Source organism: Ziziphus jujuba, chromosome 1 (genome assembly GCF_031755915.1).
Source record: "Ziziphus jujuba cultivar Dongzao chromosome 1, ASM3175591v1".
Taxonomy (NCBI): Eukaryota; Viridiplantae; Streptophyta; class Magnoliopsida; order Rosales; family Rhamnaceae; genus Ziziphus; species Ziziphus jujuba.
The window spans coordinates 46,943,587-46,956,808 of record NC_083379.1 but is presented as its reverse complement, the minus strand read 5'-3'; the positions used below and the strand labels follow the sequence as shown (position 1 = coordinate 46,956,808).

General features: G+C 30.3%; 1 long non-coding RNA gene across 1 annotated transcript; it reads right to left on the bottom strand.

Annotated features, from left to right (window-relative positions):
• Nucleotides 1-3,289: 3,289 nt before the first annotated feature.
• Nucleotides 3,290-4,114, bottom strand: LOC107406189 (uncharacterized). Its single transcript, XR_001580571.3, has 2 exons — nt 3,906-4,114; nt 3,290-3,753 (listed from the first exon to the last, which is right to left on the bottom strand). It is a non-coding gene; the product is annotated as an uncharacterized LOC107406189 (long non-coding RNA).
• Between the last annotated feature and the right edge of the window lie 9,108 nt (nt 4,115-13,222).

Here is a 13,222-nt window from a genome sequence, read left to right as displayed (position 1 = left end):
GTGCAAAACATACTGATCCTTTCAAGGAGATAAGCTATACGTACGATGATATTATTATTATTGATTAAATACCTTGATAAAAATCTCTTGCCTCCACCGGTGCAGAGGTTGAGGAAGTAGCAAGAAAAGTGATGAGATAGAGAAGAAACAGGGTGCTGGTTGACTTGTGATTCATCTTCATCTGCAGATAGATATCATTTGGGGTTTTCAACAAGCCTTCGTGATTTTTAAAGGCTTTAGATGCATACACTTACTTCAGCCATGTATGGAAATGATTACGTACGTAGGAATCTAATAATCTAAATAACTTTTTTTTTTTTTCCTCATAATAACCAAATGAGTTTGATTTGATATTTGTACTGTTAATGAGCATTAGAGAAATCCATGGTATAATAAATATTTAATTATTATATTAATTTGTTTACTAAAAATTTAATATGAAAAACAAATTTTTTCTAGATCATCAATTAAATTATCATATTCTATGTGAATTTTATTGAATTTCATACTAAATATGATAAATAATATTTTTCTAACCAAATAGGTGATCTTATAAAAGCTAAAATCATTACAAAGCATTTCTTTTTGACCAAACACATGAGTTAAGAAAGGAATTTTATATTTTTGTTAAAAAGAATTTTAACTATTTTACATCACTCCCCAATGAACACATATACATTAATAAAATAGGTGAATAAACATTTTGAGATCAATTATAGTAATTATTATTATCATCATCATCATCGTAATTGGATGGAGGATTTGAAATCCCAACTTGAGTTTATAAGAAAAAGTGGTGGCAAAACCACTAGAATGTTTCTATGGGAACCATTTTGGCTTAGTAATAATTTTTTTTTTATATTTATATATAGATCCCATTAATAACCTAATTTTTATAGTACATTAAAGTTATTATCTATTTATTTTGTTAAAAAAAGTTAACATTTGTAATAAAAAATAGTCAACATTTATTTTTTATCAATAAAAAGTTAGTATTTACTATAACATGCGCTTAAATGTTAACTATCATAACTTTCATCATGATTAGTGGACTAGCAATAGTATTCAAGCCTTATTTGCTTACTTTGCTACGATATTTATGACACAAAAGGTTGAGCAAACTGAATATTTATTTACAGACACGAACTGGTACGGTTTAATTACTTATTTTACGTCGAGGTAAATGCGGAAATTCATGATGAAGAAAGGTAAACAAATAACCTTTAATTAATACAGATACTTCACATACTGTTTACAAACCAGTTACAACGTTTACATGGCCATGTGAGGCTACAAAAGGTTATAGATGATTGATGAAGTTACAGATGATGGAACTTACCATTTTAACTCTTTACTGTTAGCTGTACAGCAAGTCTATCATTTCTTGGATGAAGGTTATCACTTTGTGTCTTATCATCACGTGCTTCTGTTGCCTCTGTTAAAGAACGTGTTGCGTCTGTTAAAGAATGGTTATCAGTCAACACATCAAAACAAATATTGTCACCGGAAGCATACATCCAGTCCTAGTCGTCTTTGTTCCAACCATAATCTTGGACATTTTTTTTTTTTTTTGGCGCTGAAAAACCATAATCATGGACTTATATGTCGATGATTTAAGCACTTGTACTAAATATATATAAGTTTAATAACATAAGTTTAGGTCAACCACCATGAGTGTGTATGTTCACATATGGGATCCATATTATATTTTGCCGCAAAAGGGCTTTCCGAGAGGAACAATTTTTTATCAACGAAAAATTATGTGATTCATTTTTGTCAGTTTCCTTAATTTTGTGAGAAATTCTAATCCTAATTTCCCTAATTTTGTGAAAAATTCTAATCCTAATCATTAAATTAATTAGTCCATCTTGAAAAAGGTGCAAATGATTAAAAAAGAGAGGGAAAAAAGGCTTTATTTAATAATAATTAATAATCTGAAGTTCAATGCTTTGAATTTTAGTTATGAGATAGAGCTGTTAGAGTACAAGTAACAAAAAATGTCACTTTATCAATTTCAGTATGCACCAACGAATTGAATTTATAATATTTTTCTTCCAACAAAAACTGAAAAAAAGTTTTACTCAGTAAAATTAAATGTATAATCAATAGGGAATGGTTCAGTCATAATGTAGTCTCAAGGATCTGATCAAACGAGTTAAAAGACCGCCGTTGACAATACAGATGAAAAGCTCGACAGGTAGATATATATACAGGAAAATTAATTAAGATCAAGATTATTTCAATTTTGAAAACTTCATATTGTTATTTTTGTACTATTTTTTCGTCTCTTTTCACTTAATTTTCTTAACTTTTTTAACATGTGATTAAGATACTAATTAATGTCCGAGTTCTACTTTATTTTTCTTGACAGAACTATATACATAAGGTCTGAGTTTGTTTTGTAATTTTTTATTTTTAAAGAGGGTCTGGATATAGGAACACCTTAATTAAGTTAGCAGGGCAAGCTTTATTAAGCAAAAACTCAAATCAAGCTTAATTAAGAGCATTAGATATGTATAATTAATTAAACGAACTACTTGCTTAACATATCTCTAACGATTTCCTTTATGCTCTTCATAACTGCAAAACCAACCTGTCGTACATAGTTTTTCAGCCAAAAAAATTATGCACCAATAATTGGTCATCATGAACTCCCTGTCAAGTCTCTCAATTATAAATTATAAATTGGCAGAGCTTCTTCAGTCTTTCGTCGGTGGGAATATACCAAACCACACAATTTCCTTAAAGTCAAAACACTTTTTTTGTTTGTTTTTTTTTTTTTTAAACATTTATCATATAAAATATTCTTCCGTCTCTTAATTTTTAGCCAATGTTTTACCGTTTGATCTAACTTTTTCCTTTACAAAACAAATAAAAGATGCGCATAACTTGGATATTTTTAAGATATATATATTTTTGTTCTAAATGTTTGCATAATTTATTGTTCTTGATAATAAATAACCTTTTTAGCTTTTGATTTTTCATTACATATATTAATCGATTTTCACCATTACCTCTTGCCTCCAGGGTCAATTACCAGCACCAAAAAATTGTACCTTGGAAATGTGTTTTTTCAAGCAAAAGATCAGAGATTGTGGAAGTAGGCTAGCTAAGTAGCTAGCACCAAAAAATTGAAGTAAAATTGGATGCGTATATGAAACATTATTTAATAGGAATATCCATCGATTGTTTAATCAATTCTAAAATTTTTGGAAAATTAATTTCAATGAAACTACTGTCAAATTAATTTTAATGTTCAAAAGATTGGTTCAGATAAAAATGCTACATGTAGCAAAGGAAATACGTGCACAAATACTAATTAACTATTAAAACAAAATTACAAACTGAGTGAATTATTTGAAGCAAACATCTCGATGGCAAGCTCATTATTTCCATAATACAGTGATCAGGAGTTTGAAAATAAAAAGTTAAGAGGAATATTGAAAAGCAATTGTTCAATGCTGTAGTACTAATTGATCACTTAATTACAGCACCGGTAGGTCCAGTACAACAGATTTAAGAGATCAATTTATTATACTTTAATCATAATTGGACGGTGCACAGTTAATATTAATTATCTGCATGTTCAACGAGTCGATGCATAGGTGGGAGAGTAGAAAGAGATAGAACTCTGTTGGATGAATGTAGATGAGGTGTGGGGTGCTGGTGCCACTCCTGGAGGTGGTGGCGGTGGTGTCTCGGGGCGGCCAGCATAATATCCATCAATCCTCGTAAATAGGTTGCTTTGCGACCCTACAGTGCAATAGCAAAACAACATGTTGTTAGATCCTCAATTCAGAAACCATATATATATATATATATATATATATATATGTGTGTGTGTGTATGTATATGTGATTAAATATAAAAAGAGTAATATTGCATATTAATATCATGCTACGTACCTTGTAATACTCTTGCTTCTACCAACGGAGAGGTTGGGGAAGTAGCAAGAAAAATAATGAGATATATATGAAACAGGGTACCGGTGGACGTGTAGCCATTAATCTTCTTCATGGATCTACCTCCCATAGAGTTTATTTTGATCATCAAAAAGGAATTCAGAACTTTCTTATTTATAGGAAAAAGTATATAATATAATATACATACAAACTCTGAACCATATATATAGCTAATTATTGGGATCAAAACTTTTTAGTCTCTTGTGAATTTTTGTAGATGCATTGTTGTTCAAATGTCACATGCATGGCTACCACCCCACATTGCCCAACTACTAATCCATGCTTCTCTTCCATTCAAAATGTATGCAGTTTTACATGCACTTTGCTAATTGAATTAACATTTTTTTCTGAAATTTTAAACTATGTTTGGTTTTGGTTTCAATTTGAATTATTATTTTTCGTCCAATAGTTTAAGCTTTAGATGATGAATCATTATTATTATTATTATTATTATTATTATTATTGTTTTTTACATTTTTCATTCTTTTGTAGTGATGGAATATAAAATATAAAAGAAATAGTTTGCAGATTAAGGTTGTTGCCTAATTTTTAAATATAATAAATGATTAAAAAGCTTAGAAAATGTTTATAAAATTTTGGCAATCCAATCCAATGCAAAACCGCAGATCATTGGATGGATATTGACGATGCATTCGCTGCCTTTATGTTTTCCGCTCTCAAACAAATTAATTAAGCTCTAAATACTGCTTTCTAATAAATAATTAAGCTAACATGGACTGTGGATCATGCCACTTTTAGATCACGGGCTTTAATACCACAGTGATATATTACGGAGACCATGGTCCAAGCTGATTAATTTTCTCAGTTAGAAGGCTTCGTCTTTGCTCAATGGTCATACTTTTTTTCATACCATATGTCAAAATCAATGATTCCGCGTGGTTTCCTCTAAAATCTAATCTAATGAAAATAGAATAAATAAATAAATAAATAAACGTTGACCGTTATATTGTAGTTCACCTGATTTCGATCATAAGGCTAATTTGTATTTTTGAATATTTTTAGTAAATAGTCAAATACAGTCCGCACTGAAGATCCTGCCAGCTTGGCATGGAATTGAAATGTTAGCTCGGACTAACGAATAATATGAAGTATAATAAGGTTTGCGACCAGAGTCATTTTCCTATCTTCCATTTAAAAATTTCCCATGGATCTAATCAAGGCGAGCTTGGCATTGGATCCAAGCTTTAGTGCTTTCGAACATATTAATACTTAATGTAGATATATAATTTGAAACGGACGTACGAGTACTGAAAGCACAATTAGAGGAGATTAATAATAGGGAAACAAAGTGTTAAAACTATTATGCATGCATTGTTTAATTTGGATTTAGATTTCTTGTATACATTCTCAATGATCTTATCTTAACATTAATAGTCAAGGCTGGAATCCCTTCATTTCAGATAAAAAGAACAATAATAATAAAAATTTTCTTACAAATATTTTCTAATTATCAGGTTTCTAGCTATATATCTATATATATATATATATATTTATATTTATATAGCTACAAACATTTATTAATCAAGACGAAGAGCTCCTTCCGTTATCACTTATCATGCTTATAAATCTATTAGACGGTGGTGTTGATCCCCGAGGTGGCGGAGGTGGGCTTGGAGTTGGCTTTTCGAGAAAATTCTCCGTCGAACAAGGAGGAGAGGCGATTACTATCCCACCATGATCATCAGCCGTAAGTAGTTTCTCCATTACCGGATGCATTAATACCGATGACGAGCCGCTTCGGGAATGAGGAAGTAGTATTTGTGTTAAGTGGCTCATGAGTTTGTTCTGATCATATGAGGGCGCGGCACAAGGGGTCGAAAATGCTGAATGAATGGGAGATGTAGATGAAGATGGAGATGGTGGAGGGCTTGGCGATGGTCTTCCAAATGCATGTCTTAATATCATGCTTATCTTATTAGAATTAATATTAACACCTGGATTCACTGCGGGATTACCAGGTATGATTCTAGCTTGGACAGAAAGAAAAGCAAAGAAAAGCAAGAAGAAAGAGTGGGAAACGTTAACTTTCATGATTGGAGTAGTTGGAGGAGTACTGTATCTGGCTAGGTTGCTATACGTGAGAGCATGCGTTTGATTAATCATGAGACAGAGTTGAGAACATGGAATGTATTTATAGACGTAAAAAAAATAGATGAACTAGTCCTGATTAGTTATTGCTTGTTTTAGGTGAAGGTATACTATGCATCGATAGGAAAATATGTATGTAATATAATGACTAATATGCGAACTTTGAATTTTAGTGTTGGTGTACCAAGTCTTCTGGTCCCCAGCAGCCACCAGTACCAGAATTTAAAACGACCAAGTTCTCTCGTTTCGACCACATTAAAGCTTTGCCTTTCGCGGATGATTACTAACCTTTGTGAATAAAAATTTAATTAGTTTTGCTAAAAGTTTGGGTCAACTAAAATATAAAATCATGTTCACATGGGTCTATATCGTCGACCGTCTTAATTTATGTATATGGTCCTTCCCAAAAGCCAAAAAAAAAATATAAAAAAAAATGCACGTGGACCAATTTTTTATGATATATAAAAAAATGGGTGGTTAACTTTTTCCTTTTGTTAATTTAAATATTTTCCGAGAACTCTACATAAAATTCCATTTTAATTTTTCCAACGTGACCCTCTAATTCAATTTCAATGTTTTTTCTCTTCAATACAAAATAAAAAATTAAAAATGTGTTTTTCCTCATTTATATTTCTACCTATAAATTAAATTGTTAAAAACATGTGACGAGGGTTAATCATCCACTAATTAACTATGTTAAATATTACACAGTGGCTGTATCACGACTTTATACCTAATTTAATTCACGTTGTCAATCGAGGAAAGTGAAAAGTTTGGCAAAGAACATGTCAATTTAGAAAATTATACAAGTGCATGTCTAGAAACACTGACGTATTATTACTACTGTTATTACCCAAAAAAAAAAATATATATATATATATATATGTTATTACTACTGTTTTTCATATCTATTAACTAAATTTGTCAACTTCTTTTCATAAATATATAACTAATTAAAACATTAACGCCAAGTTGCTCTGTAAATTTGTCTTTTTAAGAGGCTTCACATATAAGAACAGAGTCAAAACAGGCAAGCATGATTAATTAAGCAAAATATTGAGTATGTATTTAGGGCATGTCCAATGGCATGCCATATGGGCAATACCGTTGCCATAATTTTGCATTATTCTGTATTTTGGCTTCTCTAATAGGGAGTGCCAAAATTTAATACCAAAGTTGGTGCGGAGTATGGCATAAATTCGCCATTGCCATTTTGAGGCAGTCTAATTAGTAAAAGTAATATAAAAGTAATTAAAAATTTAACAGTCTCATTTTATAGTAGTTGACCCTATCATAAGAGAAAGACAAATTCAATTAAATATAATTCAAAATTTGGCATTGTTCTTTTAGTATTTGTCAGTGTTAAGTTGTCATCAGTATCAGTATTTTGCATCGAAGAACTCAGATACTAATGCCAAATTTTAAAAACAAAAATGATAAAATGGCATTTGTCATTGGAAATGATTTTAAATTTATTATATAGATATCAATTATATAAATACGTAGAATTAGTAAAATGATTAATGTATGAAATAATTGTTTTTGTTCTTCTCTTTTAGTTTATGAACAATTTAGGAGAAAGACTTATTACTAGATGTAGATTTATTACTTAGATTTTGAATTCAAAATTTAAAAATTATCACCAAAAAGTGTTTACCAATTGGAAAGTCTCAAACTACTATAGTTTCGCTTATCTTTAAGGAATAATTTCCCTTTGTTTGGTGCAAGAAGGAGACAAATTAAACATACTTTGATGTTCCCCTTTTGCCGAACACTTTTTCGTCCTCTTCATTGGAGACAAAATTAATGGGATCTCTCAGCGTCAAAGTCTCAACCAAGTGAGTAGAGAGCAATCATCGTTGTTCTCAATTATACAGTGGAAGTGGCGCAGTCTCTTTAGTCTTTTCTTAGAGGGAATATATACCAATCCCCAGTGACGTACCTATATGCTTAGGCCTGAGGTGGCCACTGTCCCCAATCGTTCTCATTTTTAATTTTTTTTTCCTTAATAAAGTACTCTTAATTAGAGTTAATGAAAATAGAAATTTGGCCCTCATACTAAATACCAAATACCAAACAGAGGCTCATCTAATCGGTTATTACTGTATAACTTCTAATTCAAATTATAAATATCCATTTCTTTTCTAAAAATGGAGTTAATTTAATTAATAGTTTAATTATATAATAAACTCAATTAATAATTCCATATGGTTTTCTCAATAATAAGTTGTAAATGTATTTAATACTTAAGTTTTAGAATTAGTTTTAATAAATGTTTCAGATAAAAATAGTTTTAATTAATATTTACCATAAGAGTTTCTTAGAATTTTTATTAATTTGTTTTATCATTCACATCTAAAATTTTGATTTTGCTTTTAGTATGCTTTTCTGTTTCATTTTTATATGAGTATTGCTATATGTCACCATTCTACATGGCGATAGGTCAAATATTAAAATAATTTTTATATATACATGGGATCCACTACCATGTAAATTTTTTTTATCCATATATATACATGGATCTACTGCCACGTAGGGTGGTGACAGTCACCACTTAGTGACAAATAACATTATTCTTTTTATATACCTCTAAGTGTAACCTTTTACATATTCTTCATAATGTCATCTATGTAATAATTAATTTAATAATTAAATTCACTTAAAATCAAATTTTCTTTGGTAATCACATAAAAATATTTTGTTGAAATATTAATATTAGTTCAAAAGGAAAAAAAAAATCTCGAATTTTGTTTTCTTTTACCCATTTCCTTCATGTTACATTTTACTTTAGTTATATAATTTCTTTTACTGATTTTTTGTTCTTTAAAAAAATTATATTTCGAAATAATAATATTATTAAAAATACATATATTTTATTTCTTTATTTTGTTTCCTTCTACCTAATGGCTCCCCAAAATAAATATTGTGGTTCTGTCCCTTCCAATTCCCACATGTTCCTAAACCCCTAAACTATTTTTTTCTTTTTTCATCATAAAGTATATATTGTAATCTTGTGAATTTGATTTTGCATATAATAATGTAGAGTCTTTCTATGGTTTGAACCTGATCAATATATTACAGACCAAAAACATAAAAAAAAATTGAACCATTAGATTCAATTGATTTTACTCGGATGGATCAAATTATAAAGAAGTCACGTGCTAAAAATTGCCAAAAATTAGCATTTGCACCGAGCCTTTTTCTCCTCTGATACCCATTCGCACCATCTCTCTTTTCCTCTTATTCCCATTCATACCTTCCTCTTATCCTATAGTGATTTTTTCCTTTGCTTCCATCATCATCTTCGGCTCGCACCACCATCTCCAGCTCGCACGCAAGCCGTTTTAATGCATCGTACCAAACTCAAACTTACCAAAAAAAAAAAAAGAAGAAGAAAAAAATTACAAAAAAAAGTAGAAAAGAATTACTCAAAAAAATTTTAAAAATTTCAATAAAATTTTTATTTCTTTTTGCTCTTCTACGAAACAACCGTGCAAACTCTCTCTCTCTATTTCTCTTCCTCTCTCTTAAAATTCTATAAAAAAATTTATCCAAAAAAGTAACAAAAATTAAAAAAAAAATTGTATATAAGCCGACGCTTTTGTTGATAACAACGTCGGCTTTGACCTTTTTAATTTTTTTTTTTTGTCTTTGACCTATTATCCGTTGTGGTCCCACTCTCTCTTTCTCTCTACTTTTACAAAAGAATTAAGAAAAACAAAAAAAATAAAAAAATAAAAAAATTTAAAAATTTACCAAAGCCAACACTTTTGAAATTCAGAAGCGTCGCGTGGAGAGAGAACAGGGAGAGAGAGAAGAACCCACGTGGGACAATTGGTATTGACAAATGAATGATATTTTTAAAAAGAATGTGGGTCCCCTCTCTTTCCCCCCCTTCTCTTTTGACCTTTTATTTTTTTTTTGTTTTCTCTACTAAACAACGGTGCAAACTCCTTCTTTGTCTATGTCTGTATTTCTCTTTCTCTCTCTTAAAATTACTTACGAGAGATCACTATATAAAAAAATATCAAAGATAAAAAAAAAAAATTAAAAAGGGTCAAAGCCCATGCTGTTATCAACAGAAGCGTCTGCTTATACAATTTTTTTAAAATTTTTTTGGTAAATTATTTTATGGAATTTTAAGAGAGAGAAAGAGAAATACAAAGAGAGAGAGAGTTTATGCGGTTGTTTAGTAGAGGAGCAAAAAGAAATAAAAGTTTTATTGAAATTTTTTTTGATATTTTTTTGAGTAATTCTTTTGTAATTTTTTTCTAATTTTTTAGTATTTTTTTTTTTTTTGGGTAAGTTTGAGTTTGGTATGATGGGTTAGAACGGCTTACGTGAGTTGGAGATGATGGTGGAAGCAGAGGCAAAAAGTATTATAGGAGAAAAGGAGGATGCAAATGGAAATAAGAGGAGAAGAGTACAAAAGGAGAAGAAGGATGGTGCGAATGGATATCAGAAGATAAAAGAAAAAAAAGGAGAAAAAAGCTCGGTACGAATGGTAATTTTTGACAATTTTTAGCACGTGAGCTTCATTATACTATGAATCATCCGAGTAAAATCATCTGAATCCAATGATCCAATTTTTTACATATTTTTGAACCGTATTATATTAATCAGCTCCGACCTGACCATTCTAATAATGTATGTACTTGTTGCAGTATTACTGTCAATGCGGCCATAGATTTTTATTTTTTTATTTTTTATGAAAAGGCCAGTTTGACAAGCAAGCTAACAAACCAGCTGACCATAGATTAAAGATAAAAAGTTCCAGAAGCTTACAGCTGGGTTACCGGGGACTAACGTGGAGTACTATTTGAAACAAAAAAGATTTTAATAAAGAATTTCTGTTGTTTGTCGCCTGTTTTTGTTTGGTTTTATTTTTCCGATAAGCCAACCACATTTCACAGTAAGAAGAACAAAATTTTAAAATTTCAAATTACCGTAATAAGAAATTTTTTTTTTTTCCCTTTCAATAAGTAAAATTAAAGTAAAATTTCTCGTGTAGAAGGAGAGTACTGGAGCCCAAAAAAAATAAAAAATAAAAAATAAAAAAAAAACAAAACAAAAGGAAACGAAAGATTTGCACGGGGCGCAAAATTATTTATAATATAACATATAATTCAACCGCATGCACGACTACTTACATAAATTTAGGTAAGTTACATATTAAGTACAAATTATTGAAACTAGTTTAATTGATAGATAATATTATAAAAGGAACTTGAAATCTAAATTTGCATGAGCGAATTAAAATATGATATCCCCTGTCCCCAACCTAGTGGGCGGGACAACAAGCGTTGCAGATTTGCTGACGGTGGTGTTGCTGCTTTTGGAGGTGGAGGTGGTTACATCTACTTTGTTGATTTTTTTGTTTTTTTTTTTTTCTTTGGCTTCCAATCTCATTTGTTGAAATTAATGATTGATTAACTTGAAAGTTTATTACGTGGTAAAAACATCTTTTCAGATGTATGGTTTTTTGTTTTTGAAGAAATCTTTTCAGATGTACCATGAAAGTGAAAAAAAAAAAAAAAGAGTTAATTAACTAAATATATTATCTGCTCTCACACCTAAAATATTTACCTCACAAAATTAATTGTATGTATGAAGGAATTAAGAAAATAGAATAATATGTGCGGTACCAAATTAAACTCGATTGGTGGCGACCCTTCAGTCGATTAACAGAGCAGAAAGCGTATATATATTGTTAGTTGGTTAATCAACTTTTTGTTTAATGAAAGGAAACACATACTAAATTAAAAATAAATTAACAACTGTTTTATCACCAAAAATTAAAAAGTAGTCAAATTTCAAATCACCTTAAATTAACCCTGGATTTGGATAAAGAAATTTAATTTACCCAAAAAAAAAAAAAAAACCCAGTTGTGGAGCGGATGAATATCTTCAATATGTTAATGATCGTCAAGGTTTTATTAGTAATGGAAAGTGGAAGCAGCTGGAGCTGATACAATAGTAATAAATCCTCCCTCTCAAAATCTGATATTCTCTCCTCCTTCAGAAACAAACAGACCAAAAAAAAAAGGAATTGGCTACATTTAGATATACGTGCTATAAAGATTGTGCAGAAGATTGCTATGTTCGTCACAGAAGAAGTCCTATGAACACAAGTCAATGCTTACTCACTTGTATCGTAGATTGCAGCCACTTGGGACCCCTAAATATATAGAAACACATCTAAATATATAGAAAAAATATATATATATATATATATATATATACATACATGTGCTTGGTTCAGTAGCTCATGATTTACCTTCATTTTTGTGATCGAGGCAAGTGCAGATAAAAGCAGGACGTTCGAACACCGGGATGGCAGCTACAAGAAAAAATTACTAGCCTAGCCTAAACGTCTAAATAGTTCTTCCCCGTTAATTAATTTTAGTTTATTGTTGAAGTTGATTAGAAACCGACAGACAGGATTATTGTGTTTTTCCTAGTTGATCAGGTATCGAATGCTTTCATAACAAAAATTGTATTAATTAATTGTATGAGATGATCGAATATTTGTTGTTCGAGTTATCTCTTTATTCTTTATATATTATTTAGTTAATTTGCTTTCACATTATGTCCCATTTTTAACATGAAGTAGGTAATTAGACTCAAAATTAACAATTGGAAAGACCAAAACACCCATCTAATTAATTCACTAAAAAACCATCCAGAGCAACAAGCAAATAATAATAATAATAATAAGTTTGTTATAAAAATTTTAATTTCCAATCTGCACAATATTTGTTGCAATTCGTAGTAACTGAGAAGAAAAATAAGCAAATGGTATGAGCTGACTTCCCATCACTCCTCCTTGCATAAACTGTGGGTTTGAGTCCTAGCAGCCCCACTAAGAGCTTTAGTGTGGGCTTTATGTGCCATTATACACTGTAAGGAATGAAATTGGAATAGCCGTACAGTGATGTACTAGTTTACCATCTTTTAAACCAATGCTACCTACTAAAAAAACTCATTTTTTAGTTATCAAAAAAAAGAAAAATAATTTGTGCATGCAAATTAACTGAACCTATAGACAAGCAATGTCCACATGCCATAGAGACATGGATATTATTAATGCCCATCCGTAGCTAGACAGCCTGCCTCTACTAGACACTATTTCCCTGCAAAAGCAAATTGAG